General features: G+C 45.6%; 1 pseudogene across 1 annotated transcript; it reads left to right on the plus strand.

Annotated features, from left to right (window-relative positions):
- Positions 1-13204: 13204 nt before the first annotated feature.
- On the plus strand, positions 13205-16754 carry LOC149357911 (uncharacterized; annotated as a pseudogene). Its single transcript, XR_016291901.1, has 3 exons — positions 13205-13421; positions 13554-14354; positions 15310-16754. The product of XR_016291901.1 is annotated as an uncharacterized LOC149357911 (transcript).
- Positions 16755-25573: the final 8819 nt, after the last annotated feature.

Raw genomic sequence — 25573 nt, forward strand, 5'->3', positions numbered from 1 at the left:
TGGATGTGCTTCTCGGAAGCCGATGTCATTGTTCGCCGCGGACGCTGGGCCTACTGCTCGCCGCCACGCCGCTGTAGGTTGACGTTGAAGAGCTGCTACAACCAGGGCCGCTTATTGCTTCCTGGAAGATTGCGGGCATCCAATCTCGCGGCCGTGTTCCCTCTCTTTGTCGAAATCGGCGCCAGACATCAGAACTCGCGCTAGGCCTCGTTGCAGGGTTAAACGAGTGCAGTGTGGCTTTAGCGAAGTTATGACTTGCGCTTAGTCTAGCTATATCATTCACCCAGTGCAGTGTACCTTTGCTTCTTTAGCGACTTCTCACACCTTGTCGAAATCGGATTTAAAGCTCACGCCACGCCTCGTTGAATGGGTTAACCGAGTGCAGCACCTAGCTTTGTTTTTTTGTGTTCTAACCTGTAAGCAGTGCACCTTTCTTCGCTCCTTACTTTTTGTTCTTTTCAGTCGTTTCCTGAATCCGTCGAAAGAGCCGGGCTTGCCGGATGATTGTTCGCCGTGAATGGAACCACAAGGCGATCGCATCTGCATACACAGCACGACTTTGTTCCCTCGTGTTTTTTTTACCAAGGATTGCTTCGACAGCTCGGGCCAAACGAGGACTGCGCACGCCGTGTCGTCGCTGCTTAGTAAAGAGGCACAAAACGGATGTCGTCCTTACTAAAGGCCCTTCTCGGGGCCACCTCAGTGTTTCCTGGCAGACCACGCGCTTTCCGCCCTGTGCACATGTTCCCCTCATTTCCAATCATTTGTAAGTTGCATATCAATGAATTAATAAATCAGTCAATGCACTTTATTTACCAGAAAAGTCTGGCTGGTCACCCTGGGCTAAAAGCTGTGCACACAGCTTGACAAGGCCCGGGGGACCATTAGATGAGTTTTGAACGTAGGAAAACAAGTTGGTACTTTAAAAGAACATGGAAAGTACACCAAACAATATAAGAGATAAACATTACAATCACGCATTACAGTAAATAAAAAGAAAACTTTGACAGCAGACATACAGTATCAATTTACACTATAATACATACAAAAAATACGACATTCAGCACTATGGCACGAAATATAAGAACAGCACATAAAGCAAAAAAGAGAATGCAAGTTACAATAGTACAGATAGATTAGCTGTTTACATTTACATATGCATAAAATTAGACCTCGGCTCCTTGGGCCTCCTTCAAATCCTGCAGAAGGCTTGAATTTGCAACTGCTAATATCAAATAAGAACTTCAGTTTGGGGTACATGGACACACACAGAAGAAGAACGATGCAGCACAAGTTCTATCCTGAGCTCTACAGTATGGAACTGTGACTGTGAAAAATGAACCTTCACGTCAGTGAAATATGAGTCTTTAGGCTGTCTACAAATCGTTATTAGAGAAAGAAAAATATTAGTGAATGTTGTGTGAGATGCTTGCATATTACTCTGTTTGTTTATTTATTTATGTTACCCCTCAAGGCCAGTGGCATTACACAGGGGGAATGGTAAATATACGAAAACTGAGAGAAAAATACACTTGATTACATGAATATTAAACAGCGCCTGAATATACAATGTTAGCTAGTGCTACGCCGAACCGCTCATAATTTTCAGTGCCGGCAACTTCTGCGGGAAGGTGGTTCCAGTCGCATGAGGTTCGTGGCAGGAATGACTGCGAGCAGCATTTTCTGTTGCATGACATACTTTCGACTTTGTGATCATGATCAATGCGGCGGGATACAGAAATTGTATGGGGGATGAGGTGATCACGAAGAGCGGGATGATGGTACAGCTTGTGGAACAGGGTGATACGAAACACTTTTCTACGCGATGTCAGTTATGGGAGGCAGATAGAGTTCATAGTAGTTATACTCGCTGTGCGGTTGTAGTTAACAAGGATTAAATGCACTGAGTTATTTTGCACCAGCTCAAGATCATTAATGAAGTTGTCATGAGCAGGGTGCCATAAACGTGTTGCATGCTCGAGTTTTTATCGTATTAGTGTTTGATAAAGCAGTAGTTTCAAATTGAAAGGAACGTTAAAGAAGTTGCGACGTAAGTAGCAAAGCATGCGATTAGCATTTTCAATTATGTTCTCGGTATGAAGAGACCAGTTAAGATAATAAGTAATGTGGACGCCGATGCACTTATATGATGAGGCTGATTCCAACAAAATGTTATTGATGTAGTAGTGAGGTGGGACGGATGTTTTTCTAGATACACGCATGACTTTGCATTTGTTCATATATAGCTGCATTCACCATTCTTCGCACTGAAGTCAGTGGCGGTCTCGTCAAGTAGTCCCCTGCTTTGTATGTTCACCTTGTTAGCGGCTGTCTTATTTCACACAATTCCACGTTCTACAGGTTGATAGTTATACGAGCACAATTCGTTGTGATTGTCGAGGAATCGTGTTCCTGCCTTGCCGCCACCGTTGTCTTGCCATGCCACCCGCGCGGCGGCGACGGCGGCATGGCATTCACCTGCGGTTGCGTTGGCATTCACCTGCGGCCATTCTCCTGCCGTTGCGGTGGCCAACAACTTCGTCGACGGGGGGGGGGGGGGGGGCACCTATTCATGTCTTTATCCCACCATGGGACACAGCGACGCCAGCGAGGGGACCATCCCTTTCTGGCTTGACAAGGAGCGCTGACCTGCAGCCTTGAAGGAGGGGTCTGAGGGCGGAACAAAGCCAATTCCCAGAACTGAGAAATGAAGGCCGCTAACCCCACTAGTGAAATGTCCGGGCAGGTGCTTTGACCTTAGTGGACATGTCGTGGCGGGATATCTCAGAAGTCGACTCGTTTCCACTGGTATCGAAATGAATATTGCTCGCGTAAACGTTAACATTCAAAGATTGAGTAAAGGTATAACGTCTATACCTTTCGCCATTTATTTTTCAATAAAAAAGCGCAAAACATTTTTGTGCAAATAAAATAAAAAATCGTTGTTTCTATTTTTTCTTTTTTTATATACAGCCGTCTGTCCGCTCCCCCTAAAACCACTCTCTGTGACCGCCACTGACTGAAGTAATGTAAGGTTGTTAGTGTTGGTTATTTCTCTAAAAATGACGCAAACATCAGCGAATAGGTGAATATGAGAATCCATAAGAGAGCGGGGATCATTAATGTTAAATCAGGAACAGTAGCTAGGGTTCAAGAACTGAACCTTGTGGAACTCCGGAAGACACCTCTGTAAAACAGGTGTTATAACCGTTAGCAAAAACTAATTGTGAGCGATTAAGTAGACATTCAATCCATTTCAATAAGTTACAGTCAATATTCAGATGTTTTAGTTTGTGAGCCAAAAGGTTGTGACATACATCGTCGAAAGCCTTTGAAAAATCCAGAAATATATAGTCAGTTAGTGATGATAGATCTAGAATACAGTGCAATGCATGTGTAAACTATATTAACTGTGTTTCGCAAGAGTAAGGTTTTCGAAAACCATGTTGCGCTGACATAAAAAAGTTGTTCAATGAAAGGAAGTTAACAAGGTTGGTGAATATTATATGTTTGAACATTTTGGGTCAAGTATTGGTAAGGGATATGGGACGATAATTAATAGGGGATGCTTTGCTGCCGGATTTGTAGACTGTAACCACCTTTCCGATCTTTCACTCAGTAGCAGCGTTGACTGGTCAATGCTGGAAAAGTTTGGTTAGTATAATGGGCGAATAAGCTGCAGTGCTTTTTAAGTAACACAGTCATAACCCGGAGCGGAATGAACTCTGAGTCCATCAGTAAGCTTATTCACACCAGTAGGAGCAACAGGTATAGGTGGCATGAAAACATAGTTGAAGTGGTGAGTTGTAGGCATATGTATACATCAGATATGGGTGTAAAGTTGTCAGTGATTGCGCCGTGAAGAATCGTGATGCAAACGTCGGAAGGGATGGGGTCGCCTAATGGGTCAGATAACGCAAAACTATCATCGGTGGAAGGATTAATGACCCGCCAGAATTTTTGACATTGGTGGTTACATGTGAGTGGAAGTGCTTTTAGCGCTTTTGAGCGCCTGAACATACATGTTGGAAGCCGCTGAATACGAAGTCCGATCACTCACTAGTTGGCGAGAACTTTACGATGCGGTAGAGGCTTTCTTTTTGTTAGATAAACGTTTAATATGATTATTACACCAGGGAGCTATTGAGTGGGTGGTAGCAGTGCGTTCAGGAGTGTATTGTTCTGTGAGTTGGGTGACTATAGCTGTGAACAACCTCCAGTTGGTTTGAATGCTGCGGACACCAAAGCTATGGGAAAGCATCGATAAAAAAAATAGTTCATTATTTATCGCCTGAAAATTTGCTCCGTTGTAGTCTCGTATTATTATTTTTTTCTTTTTGTTAGTGTTCGGAGTGGCTAGATTAATGTCAGAGTGCATTAGCAAGCGGTCGCTGATGCCTGGCAGGTATGTAATAGGTGAGACTATGACAGATCGATTTGTCAGGATTAAATCTAGCGTATTCGCCGCGTTGGCTGTTATAGTCCCTTGTGAGCACAAATGCACTAACGAGAATACTGAGCGCACATCTAAAAATTCGCGACTTCGAGACGAGAACGGGGACATTAAAGGGGAGTTGGTATTCCATATGTTATCTTCGAAAAAATTAGATCGACAAATAAAACAATACTGAAATAGATCATGGCGCTTTGTTCTGAAGTGTTTCCATAAAAAAGTATGGCAACAGATAAGGAAAGGCTTGGGTGATCGTGATCGAGGAGGTTAGACTGAATTATAGTGCACCAGCTTGAAACAGGTCTTCACATCATTCGTATATACTAGACCATTGCAGGAGACCGGACAAAGCAAAATTACACAAATTACGTTTGAATAGAGATCATGGCAGGAAAGTGGATGAAATATAGCTAAAAGAAGAATTGTGAACCGAAGCAAAGTATGTAATGAGCCAGAAATATGCCTATCAAAGAAGACACTGCACTGAGAAAATGGACAGCATGAAATAAATGAGCAGCACAAGTGCAGCGTGCAGGCCTTTATCAAAGAATGTATTTTTTGTTTATTTACCACGTCCTGGTAGTGTTAGCTCCATAAAGCATTATCAAAATTATCACAATTTTCAGTTTTATTTGCTTAGGAGAACTTAGAGCAATAAGAACTTGGTTCAAAAATGCACTTCAAATATTGCCATAAATCATCGTACTCTTCGTCCTGGGCCACAAGAGCTGGGGCTTCATGAGATAATTATTACGGTGCATTAACGAAAATTTCAACATGCCGTCAGTATGCAAAGATTTTATACTGGCGCTGAAAAAACCGCATTTTTTAAATTTTCACTGGCAGGAGGTAGTAACTTTCTTGGCTGCGCTGCTTTCTTCCTAAGCAAATGAAAGACGTGTATGCCGACCTCTTATACCTGTTTTGCAGCAAAAACAATTCGAAAATATGTAGCGTAAGATATAACAGTAATGCACTGTGAAGCTTGACGCCTTATTGGTCCAGTAGAGTGGAGAGCTGGGCGAGTTAATTGGTTCACGATTGTAGAAAGAAAACCAGCGCAAAAGACGGCGACACAGAACTGGGAACACAGAATACAGAAACACAGAACACAGCGTCGTCCTGTGTTCCTGTTGTGCGTCTCCTTTTTGCCCTTGTTTTTTTTTTCCTTAATTGGCCATGCACTTGTGGCAATTTAAGTGCACTTCCTGCGAATTTTGCACAAAAGTACTGTATTTTGCACAAAAGTGGTGTATTTTTGCATTCACCTTTTTCACACGCTGAGTTGTTTTATCTTTAGGTCACTTCAGAAGGGAGGAGTTAGTATAGAAGTAATTTACTTGGAGAATACAAGGAAATATATCTTGCGATGAATTTTCTCATATTTTAATTCTGCCTGACGAGAATGCATTACGCGCCATACGGTGTTACTCACAACCAAACGACCAGGGCTCTAAGTTGGGCAAAGCATGTATCATATATGTGGAAGTGCGAATATGCCTGTGGTGCGCTGGGCGTCTTGCATGCACAGCAGGAAGTGATTTGTGTCTAGACCATCCAGGAGGGAATGTACAAGGACGGGAGGATAGTACAAGCGCTAAAAAAAAAACCTAGCTGGGGCTGGAAACGCATTTTTGGTTCTAGCAAGTACCAATGTTGGGGAAAAGCAACCAGTTTTGGGCGCCTTGTAAGAAGAAAGGAAGGTTCTGGGAAGAGGAGGCAGGGCAGCGTACGGTGCACGTGAGGTCGCGGGGTCACGGAGTCGCGCAGCAGCACATCGGGAAATGGTTAAATTTTTCCACTCGCCACTCGCAGCGCACTGCAGAGCCGGCAGCCTTCTCTCTTGTCCGCCTGCCAGGCAGGAGCTACTCTCTCCGGTTCCGGCCGGGGAGTCGCGGGCGAGGGTGAAGGGGGGGCCCACACCACATGAATGGCATTAGAAGAATGTCACTGGCGCCTCCACCACGGCTCAGCTCGTACTATTCTGGCGCAGCCTTTTTTGCTGCGTTTCGCCGTAATCGCTTGTCAGTGAAGTGAACACAGCACCGTGCCTGCCCGTGAATAGCAGAAGCAGGGACGTCGCGGCCACATCGGCATTCGCAGGATAGCCCCGCCCTGTCGCTTATTTGCTCGCTTATCCTCTGGCAAGTCAAAAAGTCTTCCTGTCGTGGCAGGCCATCCATGGCTTACGACACCACGTCTGTCACTCCCCTTCGTACTTCAAGCGTTTCTCTTCTTGCTATGAAAGTATTAGCCATTGCGGCCACCAATTCAAGCTGCGAGAAAAATTTCAGCGCCGCAGGATTCGTAATGAAAGAGCGTCGCTCTTGTTTAGATCAAGTCATCATCAATGAACAACTTGCATATTTAGAGTGATAAATATCTATACCTTTATGCGTTGTGTCTTGTGTAATCGCAAACTGTGACCTGGAATGCGAGGTCAAAATTTGAATGTCATTGAAATAAACTCATTTTCCTGAAATTCTCTTTTTGTGTCGTCGCCGCTTTGCAGGTCGGGCCGAGCACGAGCGTGCTCAGGGTCCTTCAGTGTCGGGCCGGGCTTCCTGTCGGTAGGTTAGGTGCCGGGCCGGGCGCGGGTTCGAAATTGCGGCCCGTGCACAGCTCTATTCAGAAACCTAATCACATTTCCTTTTGTGAAAAAAGAGCTATGTGCGGAGTTTAAATGGTGCAAGTATGAAGCTACAATGAAGTCAATTACAGACTTCTGTGCAACAGCTAGAGGAATTTCAAGAGCATGCTATACGTGATGCTAGTTGCCTCAGTCACAATTGATGCAGTCAAGTATTATTTCGTATATTTTTTTTACACAACAGACATGAAATGTCTGAAGATGAATATGTACCAAACACATCGAAACATCAGTTGTGATGCCTGAAAAAAGTTGTACTGCAACATATAAATGCTCAAGTCTCGATAAGCAGGAATACTGAAGGGGAATAAAAACAGTTTTCTTTTGTTCGGGCTCACGCACCTGCTACAAACATATTCTTTATACATAGCAATAAAACTTGAAATAATTGTTTAAGAAGCATTTTGGTCAATAGTATAGCTAAGTATGACTGAAAGGAGTTCGCAAGAAATGCACAGAAGCAGGCATGCAGTGTGACAGCGCAGCGCGACAGGTGCGCTTTTTAATCTCGCGCGCGCTCTGAAGAACATGGGTTTATGGTTTATTGGGGTTTTAACGTCGCAAAACGACTCAGACTATGCGGGACGCCGTAGTGAAAGGGGTTCGGAAATTTCGACCACCTGGGGTTCTTTAACGTGCACTGACATCGCACAGTACACGGGCCTCTAGAATTTAGCCTCCATCGAAATTCGACCACCCCGACCGGGTTCGAACCCGCGTCTTTCGGATCAGCGGCCGAGCGCCATAGTCACTGAGCCACCGCGGCGGGTCGAGAGACATGACGGGGATCACGCCGAGGAGACAACGCCGCAACGCTGCAGTGCACGCTGCCTCCTCGCCTCTCGGCTCCTCGCGAGCAGCCCCGTCCGCTGACGAGCGGTGGCGAGGAAAAATCTAGGGAAAACATGCCTGTCCCCAACCGGACATGACGTCACTAAATATCACGTGACCTATGACGTCACGCGTATGACGTCATATTTTTTGACCAATCAGCGTTTCCAGCCTACCTACCCGCAAACGCTTGTCTCGGTTCTGGCAGCCTTGACGCCATAGGAAGCATAAGAGAGTTGTCACACAGCTTCCACCCTCGCCGTTCGATGGCGTTCTACGTCACACCAGCGGTAACTCAGGACGTACTACGTCCGCCGCTTACGAACGTGGGTGGCGCTGATGAACACTCTCAAGGTTAGGTTATTTGTAAACTGAAATACCCCGGAAAGCAGATTTGACAGCCGTCGCCGTAGCTCAGAGGTAAAGCACCGGGCCGCGTATTGCCAAACCATATCCCGTAGACGCACTCGAGCAGACGACGCCCAGGAGTGCGATCACGTGACATCACGCCACTTCCGTCGGCTGAAGCAGCGCTGGCGGCGCCTAGCGTTTGCAAAGCGACTCTAGAGAAGTTTCGGTTTTGGTTTCATGCAGGGACTCGATTCACGCGCACTGCCTCGGCCCTCGTCGCATTTTTTGTTTTTGTCGTTGCGCGAGGGTGCGCCCAGCTTTTTTTTCCTCTTTGCGTTTAACGCGGCGCTTTGTACTCGATTCAAACGCACTGCCTGGGTTCTCGTCGCGTTTTTTTTGTTTGTTGTTCTCTTTACGCAGGCGTGTGCGCGACGTCATTGCACAGCTTTTTTCTCTTTTTGCGAGCAGCTCGAGCGAGCTCAGGCTCAGCACAGAGGAAAACCACATCCGCTGGTGTCCGTGCAACGTATACCAGTGGATGCAGTGATACGTACAGGTGCCGTCAAAAGTAAATGGAAGGCAATATTAACGAAAAATTTCATAATTACGCCCCCCCCCCTTAATTCATGCATCCTTGAATACACATGTGCAGACTAATTGTGGTTGCGCGAATTGCACTGTCCACCAACAAACATGGACCATTATGCTTTAGATTTAAAGAAATTAATTTTTTTGACAAAGTCGCCTTCCATTTACTTTTAACGGCGACTGTACATACCTTTTCTTTTCCGCAGGCTTTCTAGGGGGCATGAGGTCGGCGCCGATAGTCAAGCGAGATGTTGTCAACTCTCTTTGATGAATATAAACGCTGTTAAAGTAGTTAGCTTGTTTTTTCCGGGCATCACGCGTCTGATATTTGCTCCTATAGCGCCCGTTGTGCAGCATGTGCTACTATTTAGTTTTTTGCTGCCTTCAGTCAGCGCCTGAACTCTGTAGTGCTTTAGCACAATGAAAATGAACGTGTAACCCTGTTTTTATAACATGCACATGTTGAACTCTTTTTCTGGAAACATGCACCAACTAGCCACCTGTTGGAGACGGAGGGGTCCTGGAGTTGACTGACTCGTTCAGCCCCGCAGGTCCCAGCTCCGAAGAACGATGTCGAACTCCGATATGGAGGAAACTGTACATAAGGTTTATTGTACATATTTACAGACTAGATAGGAGTGTGGTGGTTACAAAACAACACCCCATTAAATGCCCTTCGTATTCCCGAGATCTCTGACTAGGGAATAAAGTTCGGAAAACGTTCTCCAGTCAGGTGGACAGTTGTGGGCGCTGGCGGTACCACCCACGTCAAGGGGCAGTGCTGAACTCTCCCGCAGCTCGGTCGATGGGAAAGGGGAAAGCCAGCAGACCTCGAACACTGTCGTGTCGAATTGGCAGGTGCAGCACCTCCGTGGGAAAGGAAGGCCACGCCGTTTCCCAGCCGGTGGACAGGGGGAAAGACACGTCATCGAAGGCTGTCGTGTCGATTCAGCACTGTGTTGAGATCGGTGCCCCCTGGGAAAGTAAGTGCGCTGCGTTTCCCAGCAGGTGAATGAGGGGCCTTGTACGCCCCCGCCTGATGTCCGAAACGCAGGACCTCAGTCAATGTAGCAGTCGCCTTTCAAGTAAAATCAACAGCGTGACCTTTCATGGCATCACTCCGTCCGGCGACCCGTGGGCAGACTTGGCCACCTGACGCCGCCGCCGTCGCCGCTGTTCCCCGCCGCACCTTTGTTGCATGACTCACGTCTTACTGGAATTCCTCCCAGGCCTGTGTTCGCCGATCTTAACATACCCAACAAGTATCACTAAGGTAATAATAGTTGAGAAGCTAGCTGCACAAGACTTCATTTTCGAAGAATGCCTGACATGCAGTGCGAAAAGAAACGACTGAACGCACGAATGAGCTGAAAACTGGAAAGCGTTAAGTTTAGTACGCATATGTCGATCAAATGATATGTCGCCAGTCGGATTATGCAAGCAGTAGAATGTTCTGCAGTCTTGCGCACTGTTTTCCAGAGAAATTCGCAACTACACGCCTACCAGGTGGACTTCACCACATAATGCATGCACCCTTGTAGGGTAGATTCACCGCGTGGCAGCAGTGTCGTGAGGAAAGTGGGCACGTCAGAATGACAAGACCATGACTCATTTTATCACCAGGAAATGTTAAGCAAATCAGTGTACTACGTGGTATCTTATTTCATGATTGCACCGACAAAAGGGGGAAGGGGCACTGCTCGGCTTCTTGCGAACTTCTGGCCTGCATGACAGGCTGTGACTTCAACGAACGCTGACTTTCCCTGTGACTTCAATTTTCTGTTACCCTCCTTTCTCTTTCTTTTTATTCCCTCACCCCCTTCCCCCCGTGTAGGGTAGCAAACCGATTATTCTTTGGTTAACCTCCCTGCCTTTCCTCTTCTACCTCCTCCTCCTACGCATTTCGCACTGCCCTCCACCCGCGCACTGTACTTTCGTGGCCGTTTTCTAGGTACAGTCTTTGTCAAAAGTAACCACGGTGGTGCTGGTGGCAACAATGGCTGGTGCTGTGCCAATAGCGGTGCTACTTCACAATGAGCAGAGCACAGAAGGCTACATGGCTGCATTTCAACTTCTAAAAGACACTCATCCTTTCTGCTTCGGAGGTCAGGCCGTAAGTAGGAAAAACAATAACACTGCCTTTAATTTGTGCATTGCAGAAGCTAACTTCAAGAAAATATGCCTTCATGTTTCCTTCCCCATTACTTCATCACCATAAAATGTGGTTGTCTGCCAAGCATTGCAAGAGGTTGTAGGTCAGTGTTAGAGATGCAATTCTAGGCTGCCATATTGTTCACGAAAGCACCCCATAATGAAAAATGTAAGAGCGATATTTCAACACTGTGCTAGACAAAACCCATAACTTCGCCATATGCACTCAGTGAGGGTGCAGTTACGGCTCAAGTTTGAGTGAAGAATAGAGGGGAACAGAATGTTGCAGTTTACTAACATGTCGGCGGCACGAAAGGGAATGATATCAGTTCCTGTAAAATTGCAATGGTCATACAAACATGCGAACAGCCATTTCTCTAAAGGTAAAAAAATTGTTGTACAGACTAGAAAGAAAGCATACGTAACTTTTTGGGCCTACAGTATAAAAGCAAAAATGCTGAAATGTTCACATTACTGGCTACTTGCGTTCTTCAGAGCACACTCAATTCTCTCCATATTAAAATTCCTTATGACGGTTACCTTGCACTTATTGATTAGCTATTCCGTATTGATTCTATTCCGTACCTGTGGTTAGAGGCTTTCATGCTTCAGCATTTCTGAACCAAATATTCCGTCTCCTCAGAGAGCTTGGCAGTAAGCAGTCTACCATCCTACCTTCTACTTCTACTGAACACTACGTAATGATAGATGTGAGACTGTCGTCCAATGCCTGAACATTAAGGTCGTCGCCCTTGATTACAGCCGAATATCTGTTCTGCAGTGAGACCTTTACTTTCCCTCTTACCGCTAACGCGTTAATGGGCTTCCGTCTCACTGTTTTTTCCCATCCCTTCAAGCATAGGCTAAATCGAGACCTTACCATCCTGTGGCCGCTACAACGCACCTTTCTGAGAACTTCCACATCCTGCACGATACCAGGATGAGCGCACAGTATGAAGTCTATTTCATTTCAGAAGGAATATGATCCATAAATTATTCCTCTCTGCAAACTCTACTCATAACTCCCCCCCTGCTGTTCCTAGAGCCTATACCATAGTCGCCTACTGCCTGGTCTCCTTTCCTACCTTGGCATTGAAGTTAGCTATCAGTACACTGCAGTGTGTTTTTATTTCGTTCTCTGCAGATTCCTCGTTTTCATAGCAGCTTTCAGTGATCTGGTCATCATGGCTAAATGCGGGTGCATACGTTTGTACCACCTTCAGTTAGCACTTAAGGTTATTTACGATAGCTGCCACCCTCTTGTTAATAATATAAATTCCTCTATGTTGCCAGCTATATTCTGACTGATAAGGAACTCCACACCTAGTTCTGCTATCTCCACTAATCCACGATAGCATAGTACGTGCCCTCTTTTAGGACTGTATATGCCTTATCTGTCCTAACCTCGCTATGCCCCACGACATCTCATTTAATGCCTGCTAGTTCCTCAAAAAGCTTTGCAAGACTAGCCTCATTGGATAAGGCTAGAGTTAACAGTCACCAGGTTCAGTTTCCAGCGGCGGTCTGTCCAGAGCAAGAGATTCTTGGCACCCTCTGTTGTGTCACAGGCCTGGCTGCTGCCTTGGTCAGTTGCTGAGCTGCCGCTGGAGACAGGGTTAACTAGTGTATTAATACAGGAGGTTTTGACCAAGTACTACACCAGGGCGGCCAAATCCTGCTCTGGTGAGGAAGTGCACTGTCGGTTCTGGTCACCGATATCGGACCTAACCCCAGGCCTGGTTATGCAGTTCCATCGACAAGCAGATTGGGTTATTTCTACTTAACAGCAAGCTAGCCATGGCATCCATGCCATGGATACTGACCTTTTTCTTTTCTTTTTTTTTTTTTTTGGTTTCAACCGAAAAGTCCAACCCCTACTAGTAAGCCAGGGTCCAGAGTATGCATACGCTGTCACTTCTGCATAGTGATATGCTTTAAACTGCGGCAGAATTTTCTTGTCTGTGATCCTCATTACAACAGTCCTCTGAAAGCAGCGGATATTCGCCAGGATTCACACTATGTGCAAATGTTTGGCAACAGATGATGTAAAGTCAGATTTCTAGAAGAAAGCTAGCCACAATATTGTTAGTCAAAAAACAAAGATCCAAGGATGAATCCTTGCAGGTCACGTGAAGAACAAACACTAAAAGCTATTAATTGTTCTTGGCTTGATAGGCGTGCTGAAATCGGCTATTGTTCTCGCTGCAGGCACCACACGTATTTATGACAGACAACTCCAGTGCAGAGAAGGCTGCACTGCAGGAAACATGGCCTACAGCCAGGCAGCTTCTGTGCCATTTTCATGTGGCCCAGGCAGAGTGGCGCTGGCTGACAGCTGCCCACAACCATGTTGGCAAGGACCAGAGACGGCAACTAATGTCAACATTCCAGGAGCAAGTTTTGTCCAAATGTAGTTCTTTTTTAAAGAGGGGGACTGTGCGAAATTACAGGCACAGCGTAAATGTGCATATGTGTATGTGAAAGGCACTGGCACATTTCTCACTAAAGGATTCCAAACTCCAACTACAGGTCATGTATGCTGACACAGAAGAGAAGCTGGAAGCTGCGAAAGCCAGGCTTGGGTCTGAATCCCACCAGGGCTACGTAGAACGGGTGAAGGCATTCCTCAAAAGGGAAGAGGAGTGGGTGCTCCTTTTTCGTGCAAACATCACCACACGGGGGCACAACACAAATAATTTCTCTGAGGCCACCATCCGTATCCTAAAACACATCGTGCTCAGCAGAGCAGAGGCCTTCAACGCCGTTGCACTAGTGGATGCAGTGGCCGTGGTGTGGGAGAGATACTTCGAGAGCCGCATCCTCCGCCATGCTAACAGCCGTGTTGCCAGTCATCACCTGGCTTACAAATGGCTCCTTTCCCGGATGCCATCAGGAGCTGCTGACACCATACGACTAACAGGACACAACCTCTATGCAGTGCCCAGTGCCACACGCCAAGACACAATATATGAAGTGTCAGCAGATTTTGGAATGTGCAGCTGCGCAGCAGGAAAACAAGGTGCTTTTTGCAAGCACCAGGCGCTTGTCCATGAAACTTTTGGGGGATTGTTTCCCAATGCTCCGCCCCTGAACACAGGAGACCGGCATCAATTGGGCAAGCTGGCCTTAGGCAACAAGTGCCCCCCTCTGGATTTCTTTATGCCCTTCCTTGAAGGAGAGCAGCCTCAAGAAGAGCCCGACCAGGCAAGCTGCAGTTACAAAAACCCACAGGCTTGTGAAGCAAGCCACATGCAAGACGACTGCCAGCCCTCCACATCAAGACAGCTGTCACCTACTGCGCAAGACTGTGATCAACCCCAGCTTGCCCAGGTGCATATTCCCTGTAAATTTCCTTCTCATCCTAAATCCTTCTTTCCTCAGCAATGCCAGTGCAGGTAAAGACAACGAACATTTTTTCTGGTTGATCTTTGCAAACTTGTAGAAAAGACACTTTTTAGAGTTCATGCTGAAAGTAACACTAGTGTAGAAATACAAATTCTAGAATTCTGTGCGATACATATTACCTTGCCGATGTTAGTAGCACATTCAAGTCTGCAGCTTTCCATTCAGATGAAAGGCTATACCAGGCAAGAATGAATAAATGAGCCACAGTTTTGTCTGTAAATGCTGGGAACATTTGCAACGGACCTATATATCAAGAATGTTAAACTCAGATTGTTCCACTGACCAGGTCTTTACCGCATATGCATGAAGAGGTATGCCTTGCTACAGTGAAGTTTCATGTCCAGCAAATGAATATTCTGATTCAGCTCAGAGCTTACTGCAAAGATAGCAATAGGGTGCCACGGTCATAATTGGCTACTTGTAACAATTTCATCAAGTTTAGTTTAGTTTATGAGGATTTAATGTCCCGAATCAACTCAGGCTATGAGGGACGTCGTAGTGAAGGGCTCCGGAAATTTTGACCACCTGGGGTTCTTTAATGTGCACTGACATCGCACAGCACACGGGCTTCTTAGAATTTCGCCTCCATCGAAATTTGACTGCCGCAGCTGGAATTGAACCAACGTCTTTCGGGTCAGCAGCCAAACACCATAACCATTGAGCCACCGCGGCGGCTAATTTCAAAGAAGTGTGCATGCAAATAATGAGAATGCTAATATATAAAAAGAAAGAAAACCAACATGGCAATCCTCAGCTGCTGTAGCCCAGCCTGCAACTAGAACTTCCATCACAGGGCAGATGATAGCTACAGAGCTTTGAACATTCGAAACGCTCAAAGTAGACAGAATCTAGTCATTCAGTTCCACAACCTTTCATGCAGGAAAGAGAAGATGTGTACCGGAGCTTGGAGTCCCAGCTGCGCCGCCTGCATGCCATGAATGAGCACAACCCTGCATATCTAGAAATCCTGCGGTGTCTTGGGCATGAGCTGGACCGCGTGCCCAATGGAAATGACGCAGCTGGGCTTATGCTTGCCTTCAAGGCAACTGCAGCAGCACGGAGGCACCGGGGACGTCAAATCCGGGTGCAGCCTACAAGTATTGCGAGACGCCGGCCAGGGTTGACAAGGGGCTCCAAAAGGGTGCCAGCTGGACGCCCACCAGGTCAACCCTGTTCCAAGAGGCCAAAAAAAAAGGCCCCACTCCCTTCGGAGTAATGTGCTAGAAAATGTCCGAAGTGCAAAATTGCACTGAGGACATTTCTCGAGAAGATCAAATGCAACATGTCTATTCTTGATAACACACTTGATTTTGAGGGGCGTGTCATGTACCGCACGCAACACTGTGCACTTGCTTGTGATGTCAGGTTTGTGCTGCGAGCTGGACACGCATGCATTTTAAGAAGGAATTTTGCACCACACGATTGATGCTCATGAATAATTCAGTAAAAGTACGGTGCATAGTGCCCCTGACAGTGGCCTTATCCTGAAGTCTTCCTATTCCAAAATCTGATGTGAGTTCTCATGTGTGCTGTTCTCATAATTCTTGATTTTTTGGTTTGGTATGGTTTATTAGGGTTTAAAGTCCCAAAGCGACTCGGGCTATGAGGGACGCGGTAGTGAAATTCCGACCACCTGGGGGTTCTTTAACGTGCACTGACATCGCATCTCGGGCCTGTAGAATTTCATCTCCATCCAAAATTCGGCCACCGCGGCCGGGATCGCACCCGCGTCTTTTGGGTCAGCAGCCGAGCGCCATAACCACTGAGCCACCGCGGTGGGGCCTTGATTTTTTGATCGTCTTTTAACAGTCCGGCAGACTGCTGCAAATTGCACTGTTTGGTCATAGCTATGCTCTTTTCTGCTTGAAAAGAGTAGCATAGCTCTCTAACACTCCAAAGGTGACCACAGCTCTGAGTCTGCAATTCTGCTGGGTGTTCTTGTGCATGTTTGTCTTTCCTTGGCATTTTTCCTGACTCTATGGTGCACTCCAATGCATCACAGGCTTTTGTACACTGCAACATATGTTTGGTTTTTTGCACTGCTTTGCCAGTTTCTTTTTAAAGACACACGGTGTTTTCAAGATCCTTAAGACAGCCTTCAGCGACCACCTCTCTGATTTAACCACTTCCCCGCTGGCCATGACACAATCAAGCAGCAGGTCTTCCGTTACAGTGCTGAAGTTGCACTGGTTAACTTGCAACCTTGCAGCTGCCAGTCTAAACTTTTCACCTTTCCCCTCCTTCATACTGTAAAGTTTTACTGCCCATCGCATGGCCAAGTTTTGTTGAACACTGTAAGGTGAACTTTGCTTTGAGGCTTTCTTCTACATTTTGTGTATTGCCTCAGCTTTAAGCCTGCTCGGAAACACAAACACGGCTATTTGCCCTTCAAGTGGGATCTATGACAGCTGCACGGCTCTATATCATATGTACAATCGAAGCCACTGTTACCACATTTTCCTGTAGTTGACAGATTGAGAGGATTTGGCTGTGTAACTACGATTGCTTTTGCGTAAAATGTTTACTTGGTGTTTCTTGTGCACTTGCTAAATGGCAGAGGTGCTGCCTCACTAAGTGTAGGAGCAGTGTGCATAAACAACTCTCCAAAACTGCTAATTCCTCCATATGGTTTCATCGAGGGGTCTCACTAAGAGTAGTTTTGTATCTTATGAGCAATGATGTTAGTCAACTGTGTGTGGCATTTGCTGATGACTTTAAAAAGCTGTTTTGAAATGTTCGATCACTATCCGTCCGGACTATTCTGGAATTTCTACAATGCGTTCTGGGCGTTCTGGCGAATTTCTGGGCGTTCTACAATGTTTCACCTAATTCAGATGCTTTTGAAGTAGCTGTGAAATAATTTGTGATTGGAGTTAGTCAAGGTCATTCCAAGAAACATAAAAAGTTATCATGAAAGCATCTCACTGTGGGAAGCCAGCACTTATTTATTTTGTTCACTGTTCACTGTTGTCTTCAATTCCACCATTCCATGTGAGCAAATTAAAAAGTGTCCCGGACTTAATTTAAACACTCTTGTCTCATCTTATGATGACACCTGCGGAACACATGAATCACATACCTATGAAATCATCAAATACAAAAAAAAAACGTGCCACCGTCTCCGCTTAAAAGGAGTGCCTAACGTAGGGCCGACATGACGACCGCAAATTCACCACAGTGCTCTCAAACGGCCGGCGTGGCTACTTGTTACAGATTGCACAAAACAGGCCACTGATCTCGGAATCAAGTTTCACAATCCCGAGCCTCTCGCTTAGTGAACACACAAACCGATAGTTCAGAGCGGTTGCTGTTGTGAACAGCGCGTCACAATAAAGGGTGCGGTCGCAAAACGAAAGCATGTTTTCACACTATAAGGTCCGTTACAGCTACTTCGTTAAACTGCATGTAATAAATGCGCTTCCACTTGGCCAGCCTTCACAAAACAAGTTTGTAAACAAGTTCCATGTACACCATTTGACAACGCTAGTCCCCAAGGCTGGAGGGTGTTTCGCGATCGCAAGTGCTCTGTGAAATGTTTATGCAGTAAACTTTCGCAGCCGTGACTTCACATAACTGCTTGCTGTAACTCAGCCAACATTACGCCCCGGCTTTCGCAACAGTGCCACTGTGGTCCCTAAAAATACTTGCAACCCTAGTATCACCTCGAACGGCAAGCAACCGAGCAAATGTTCCAATATTACACACTACTAGCTAATTGACAAACTGCAAGAAAAGGCGTACCCAGCATCCAACGGCACTGCTTGCATAGATCCTTGGCATCACATATTTAGAACGGCATTTGTTTGCAAACCAATGTCTTCTGGCAGGCTGGCTGGTGCACTTTGTTCATTTTTAAACTGTGCAAAACAACGAGGACCGAATAAGGTAAGGAGGACATACGCTCACAGCGCAGAAAAAACTCTGGTCCGCTTGTCACCACCGAGCTCAAAAAACGCCATCTTAGCAAACAAATAAACATAGTGACGTCACTTCCGGCGACTGTAGCGCTGCCTAGCGTTCGTGAACTGTCGTGGAAGTTTTGGTTTCGCTTCACGCGGGACTAGGAGGTATGTCGTGTCTGGTCGTGTGTTTGTGTGTATGTGCGCGTGCGTGCGTGATCACGTGATAAAACGAAGGACGAAGACAAGTCGCAGCTTTCTTTTACAACCTCTGTGTCGATCGTCGACGTTCAACTTTTTTTTTTTGTCAAGCAGCTCTGCGCATTGTTAGCTACCTCATCGGCAAAGTGCGTGTCTTGGCAGCACGAGCTCCGGCGGTGGAAAGATACCAAAATTTCCACCTTTTGCTGGTCGCATAAGCAACAATATAAATCCGATGTGGACAACGACGCGCTGTTTTGCGCGAGCTCAAAATCAAGGGAAACTACACCTGCGGGTGCCTGTGCTGTGCAGACCTGCCTGCAATAACATATGTCGTACTTAGATTTGTTTTCTAGGGCTTTCCATGGGGCATGAGGTCGGTGAAGATAGTTAATGAAGTGATGTTGTCAACTCTCTCTGATGATTTGAAACACTGTACAACGTATTTTAAATTACTTTCTTTTTCTAGGCATCACACAGCTGAAATGTTCGCTTCTCGCGCCCGTTGTGCAGCACGTACTGCTACTGCTTTGCCTGAACTCTGTGGTGCTTTCATGCACTGGAAAAGAACGTGTAACTCTGTACTTATGATTAGTATATGTTGAGTGTGGAAAGTAAGAGTTGAGAAAGCAAGCTGCACAGGACCCATCCATATTCAAAGACCAGGAAGCCTGTCAGGCATGATAAACGAAATGACTGAGCACACGAATAGCAGATAATGAGAGCATTAAATTTCGTTCAGTGTGCATATGTCGCTCAAATGATATGTCGCCAGCAGAACCATGTAGGTAGTGGAACATTTTGCAGCCTTGCGCAGCCTTCTGCAGGAAAATTTGCGACTATGTATACACGCCTGCCAAATGGACATCACCACATAACAGCAATGTCAGGATGGTCATTTGGGCCCTTCCTGAACCCATCTCGCTCTTCCAAAGGGCTCCTCAACTTTCAGGGGCCCTCCTAGGGTGCAAGAAATATTTTATTGTTATTCCTTTTTATGGATAAAGTTTACTCCTTCCTTCCTCTTTTAGGGTGATTTACCACATGATAGCAGTGCCGTGAGGAAAATGGGCGCGCTGGATAGACAAGACGATGACTATTTCACATTATAACCAGGAAACGTTACCAAGAATCAGTAAATTAATGCACTAGCTGCCATCTTATTTACTGGTTTTGACATATTAAGTATAGCTGTGCATGGACTTTTCTTGAACAAATTTGCTAACCTGCTTGAGTTCCTCTTGAGGTTGTGGAGTGCAGCATGTATCTTTGCGTATTAGTGTCACCCATACATCATGTTCACGACATTCAGGGATAGAAGAAATGTTGCACTAGTATAACCCTTGTATATGAACTTCATAAGTTATAAAAGAGCACTTGGCTGATTGAAAATGCTTGCAATCATATGCACGCATAACCACACTGCCACAATTCTTCAGAAAATTGTTACGTATCACGCATGGAGGTGCACTTCCCAAACCTTATTCACTCCCGAATTCCAATATGTGCTCAGGGCAATACACTGAAAAGAATGAGGTATACAAATTAGTGGGGAGTACCTCGGCAACCTCTAGTTTGCTAATGACATTACCTTGTTGAGTAACTTTGGAGACTTGCGGCAAATATTTGAGGAGCTCATGAGGCACTGCAGACAGATAGGTTTGAAAATTACAACATGTATAAAGTAACTGTACTAAAGGTAAGGTAGTGGCTGGTAAATAATTTCCTCAAAAGTGGGAAAACACTCGAAGCAGCCCTTGTGTGCAATTACATGGCCAAGTATTCATTGGGGACACGAATAATGAAGGATTAGATAATAAATAAGAATAAGCTAAAGCATATCTGGTAGATATTCCGACATGATGAACAGTAGCTTGTTAATATCAGAAAATACCATTCTGTCAGAGCTCACTTAAGAAGTGCAGACTTCAAAATAAACAAAGTATCTGGAATTGAAACTGTGAATACTGGAACAAGTGGTGGGAAAAAGATCAATAAATGTAATTTTAACAGGTAGGGAAAAAGAAACCTAGATCAGTGGTCATATATTAAACTTAAGGAAAAGAAGTGGAGTAGGGCACATCATGCAATGTGTACAACAGATAACCAGCTTCCAGTTTGAGCCACAGAATGTATATCAAGAAAGGGAGAATATAGTAACAGCCAGCAGAGGTTAGCTACAGCCATGATATAAGGAAATTCACACAAGACAGGGGTAACTGGAGAACACTGGGAGAGTGGGTTTAATCCAGCTGGAGATGATCACACATCCATTACAGGCCAAGCACAGTCATGAGCAACCCAGTGCCCCTTATCATTTCAGATAACGTTACTAAGAGCAATGTAGTAAAACCTCGTTGATGCGTTTTTTTTTTCTAATTACGGGGAAAACTCTATTATCCGGGAAAACGCATGATCCAAACCGCCTAATTCTGAGATATATACCTGTTGAATAAGGTAAAAAACATGTACTGACAATTTCACTTTATAAAAATGTCGATTGCCATTTCTTGGCACAAGAGCTCAACTGACCCTATTCCAGTGCTCGCTGAGTTCAGTCCGCGTTCGTGCTGTCTTTAACACAGAAGGAAATTCTCAACACATCAGCTCCGTCGTCGGCAATGACGAAAGTAACCAAAATCTGTTCCGTGTCATTGTTGGATGCTTCTCCCGTTTGCACCTACGTACCGTGGGGAAGCCACCCGATTGTCGAAGTGTTTTTGCTTTTTAAGCTGCGTTACCCAGACCCGGAAAAAACTTCTCCTTGCCCTTATGCACCGCGATGAAACTTCAGCGCTTCTGCTCTTCACATCACGCACTCGCAGGAAAGGCCATCGCGAATGCTAATGCGTCGTTTTTATTTTTTTGTTTTGTTTTTGATGGTGGTGCTTCGCCTCATAGCAAGTAGGCACTGCAAAGACGTCACCACTCCGCAAAAAAAAATGTTTGCACATGTGCGGTTGGTCAATATACGAATTATACGACCACAAATTGTCGAAATTCTAAACGTAGTAGCCAGGAAATCGAGTTTTCCTGGAATGTATACATTTGTAAATAATAATAATAATAATGTGTTTAAGAAAAATAGTGTAACTCAATGGGACATTTTCATGTCTGCGATTTTCTTCCTTTCTTTTATTGATGTCCATTTTTACAAAATGGAGGAGGCCAAGGTAAAAGCTGCGACAGTGCAGCTTGAGAGGCCCTCGACCCCCTTTACACGTGGCAGCGCGGAGAAGCACAACACGCAAAACATAACATACACAGGTAACCTGTGTACGAACCCAGAAACCGTATAAACCATGAATGTATCAACGAGGTTTTGCGGTTAATGTCAACAGCACTGACCTAGGCTTGCTTATACACTGAGGGCATTTTCTCGCGTGCATCAATTTTATGGATAGGAAGGCCAAGGTAGTACGCAATACTCCTTTCAGACTTCAGCTGTGTATTTAAAAGAAAGCAATTTGTGAAGACATAGTGCTGTAACTGCAATGAAAATTCAGAAATATTTACGGTTCTGGCCATATTCAAAGGACTCAGTGCAGCAAATGGATAGAAGATTGAAAAAGGTGCAATTAATCTGGTGCTTAGCGTGATGCTGTAAATCTAAACTGTGTATCTAAAAGAAAGGGCTGTTGCTGACAATGTACAACTGAGCTAATGGAAGAAAATGCACGTTTTGATATGAAGAGCTGTGCTACAGACATCTTTTTATCATATATTATTGCATATAGGCTTTCAAAAGCTGATAACGTAAACAAAATCAGTTAATTACACTAACAACTGGCAAGGTTATGAGCACACAAATAATGAAACTAACACCAGGGGAGAAGAAAGCAGAAGTTGGAACATTACATTAACATTCAGTACCCCACAGATTTGCGTACCTCATTCTTTTCATTCTATTGCTCTTAACACGTACTGAAATGCTGCAGTGATTAAGATTTAAGAGGTACGTGTCTCCCTACGTGATTAGTATTTTAGTTTTCTAAAGCAAGAATGGGTAGACTGAGATCAAGTACAAAAAGGTGGCCTCTCCTACACCAATGTTGTATTGTGTGCAGGAGATAAGAGAGAGAGAGAAATACTTAAACAGGTTAAATCAAGGCCTTATACGTGCTCTAAGAGCCAACTGGGCAACTTGGCCGCCAAGGCCAGCCATGCCGACCAGCAGGAAGGAGGGGCTTGGGGCGGTGCAGAGAACGGATGGACATCTCCTTTTCACTTGCACTTAGAAGCTTGACACAAGAGAGGTGATACAAGGAACATAAGACTTCAACAACTGAGCATTTATTCCACACATAGTGAAATTTAAGGAACCAATGAAGAAACGATCTTTTGAAACTGCTGCAAAATAGTTTGGACCTGAGTTTGGTCATGGCCATTCTAAGAAACACAAGTAGGAAGTTATCAGCTTATTATGAAAGCACCTCATTGTTGGAAGCCAGCACATTTTTTGCTCAATCTGAAATGCACCATCCCATGTAAGCATACTAAAAATATATGCCTGCACAATAAAGTATGCATCTTTGTTCCTTCTTAAGGTATGACGCCACACTTGAAGGAAAAATGTTTTTGATGGGAAAATATTTATTTTGGTATTTTCCAATATTACGCATCCCAGGTTACTGTCATTAGCACGTAATCAGCTTTAAAAAACTTTTTAAATATGACTTACTCTGAAACGTGCTAAATTTTCCTCTCATGTCAACAGAGATAACTCGTAAAGTAAGTAATGTACAGTCTGCATCACCCTCATGTCGAGCACTAAACCAGTGGCCAGCAGGCAATAAAAATTCATACTAGACAGCAACCCATGATACCTGGCCAAAGCTGTACTGCCCACATTGCTTGTGGGTCTGCGAGGCTCAACTGACATGGAATCATTTCCTCTATAATCTAGCAGGTACGACGAGGTGTCACTTTATTTGCAGAGAAGTGTGCCGGCTGAGCGCTCTACACAAGGGTGAGGCGCAGGCTGTACACCATAATGAGTTGGCACTAATGAAGGTCTACCTGTTAGATGAGAAGTGAACTACAATAGTCTGTGATGGATATGCAGGCAATCATTAGAACAACTGAAAGCATACATGAAAAACTGCCTTTCTGCAAGCATGGATAATTTATCATGGCGCCTGACCAGCACACCGATCACATGCCTATGGATTTACGAAATACACAAAAGATAAACTAGCATCTTCTCTGCTTAAAGGTTGTGCCTAGCGTCGGGCCGGCATCCCCGACTGCCCACTCGGCACAGTGTTCTTATTACCCCTCACTTTGAGAAATAGCGGTTTGGCAATCCAAATTTATGCTATCGCACCAAGGACACCGTTACCACCAGTCCGGAAAAACGGCTACAGTAAGTGCACTTTCATTGGGCCACACTCGTCAAAACAAGTTTGACGCAAGTTCTGAGGAGTCTAGCCTTGGGGACAAAACGCGCACACCGTTGTTGCTCGAAAGAGCACCGCGAGCGCAAGCGCGCTGGTGAAAAGTGAGTTAGTTTAGTGAGCAAAACTTCTGCAGACGCGACTTCACACAACCGACTGGCGAAACCACTTCTGCGTTAAGGCCAGCTTCCGCAAGAGCTATATATCGCGAACCAACGCTGTCACGAACGGCGAGCATCGATAGAAAATTACACACGGGCAGAGGGGCAGGCTGCGAGTCCGACGATACAGGGCCCGAGGGGCAGGCTGCGAGACCGACGATGCGTTTTCCAGCGTAGAACAGCGGCACGGCGCGGCTTGCATAGCTCCTTGGAATCTACGCACTTTAAGCATTCGGAGCCAAGTATCCACGATCCAACGAGGCGGCTTGCATAAAACTGCGTAAAACCGCTCGCGTGAAACTGCAACCCGCACGTAGGGTCCCTACCGCACGCATACGCAAGGCGCCATTTTTTTTTATGAAGGCGGAAGTTGCGTGGGGGTCACGTGATAGCACTCCTGGGCGTCGTCTGCTCGAATGCGTGTACAGGCTATGTTTTGGCAATACGCCACCGGGCCAGCGCCTCCTCTATTTTTACAATGCCTGCCGAGTAGGGCCGATCCGACCGTCCAAAACCCTCTCCTGTCCTCCTTTCCTACGCTCCCCCGTCGGCTAGCTTTCGCGCCTGCTGTGCGTCTGTGGGGGAGAGGACCATCTGGGTGGCGCCAGACAACGGAAAGCGGACGAGACCACTTTGTTATCATTTCTATCTTTCTTCGTGAGGCGGCGCTCTGCATCCTTCATGACCCTCAGGCTGCCTGCCAGGTATGGACGCGTCATTGAGCGCGCTGTTCGTGGCGCTGTTCGTGGCGCTGCTCACCGTGAAGCGCTGGTCATCGCGAAGCCGCTTCAGGCGCTGGTTTTAAAAGGAGTAACAGAGAGTGCGGCGCAGCGGCGTTGGCATTGCAACGGAAGGCTGTGGCGGCTTTGCCGAATCATGTCGGTCTTTTAGCTAAGCTACAACGTTGAAACATTCCGGAAGAGGAACTTAAACTGCTTGGCGAAAATATGAAATCAGATGGTAAACGTGTTTAGTAATAAGTTATGCTATTTTGGCTTTGGATTCTATCATGTTCAGTAAGGAAAACTGGAGAATGAAATGAAGAAGGCATGGCAAATCTTCACGACAAGGCATTTTTCAAGACTACCAAAAAACAATAACTTTCAAGTCGTAACTGTACTTTTGTCAAGATAAGCTGTCATTGTTACGACTAGATAAATATTATTCTCTGTCCTTGGCAGCCTGCAGCTACGATTGTTTTGAGAAGCGAAAAATGAACTTCATTCGCAAATATATGGCGCAGCAGCTGTTGCCAAAGCATATGGGAAGTTCTGCCTAGTTCTGACTGCAGCCAGGCGCTAATAAAACGGTGCAAAACAAAGAAAAGCGCCTGAAGAAAAAGAGGCAGATAAAGCGGAAATCAAAACCTCTTCAGCGCGTGTTCAGGGGCAGTCACCGTAAAGGCCGAACGCAAGGCAGCGTTTCTTCGGCGCCGCGTCAGCGTCTCTTCTACCGGCGTTGTCGTTCGGCGCCGCAAGAGAGGGCGA

This window comes from Amblyomma mixtum, chromosome 3, assembly GCF_055824585.1.
Source record: "Amblyomma mixtum isolate Tamu chromosome 3, ASM5582458v1, whole genome shotgun sequence".
Lineage (NCBI taxonomy): Eukaryota > Metazoa > Arthropoda > Arachnida > Ixodida > Ixodidae > Amblyomma > Amblyomma mixtum.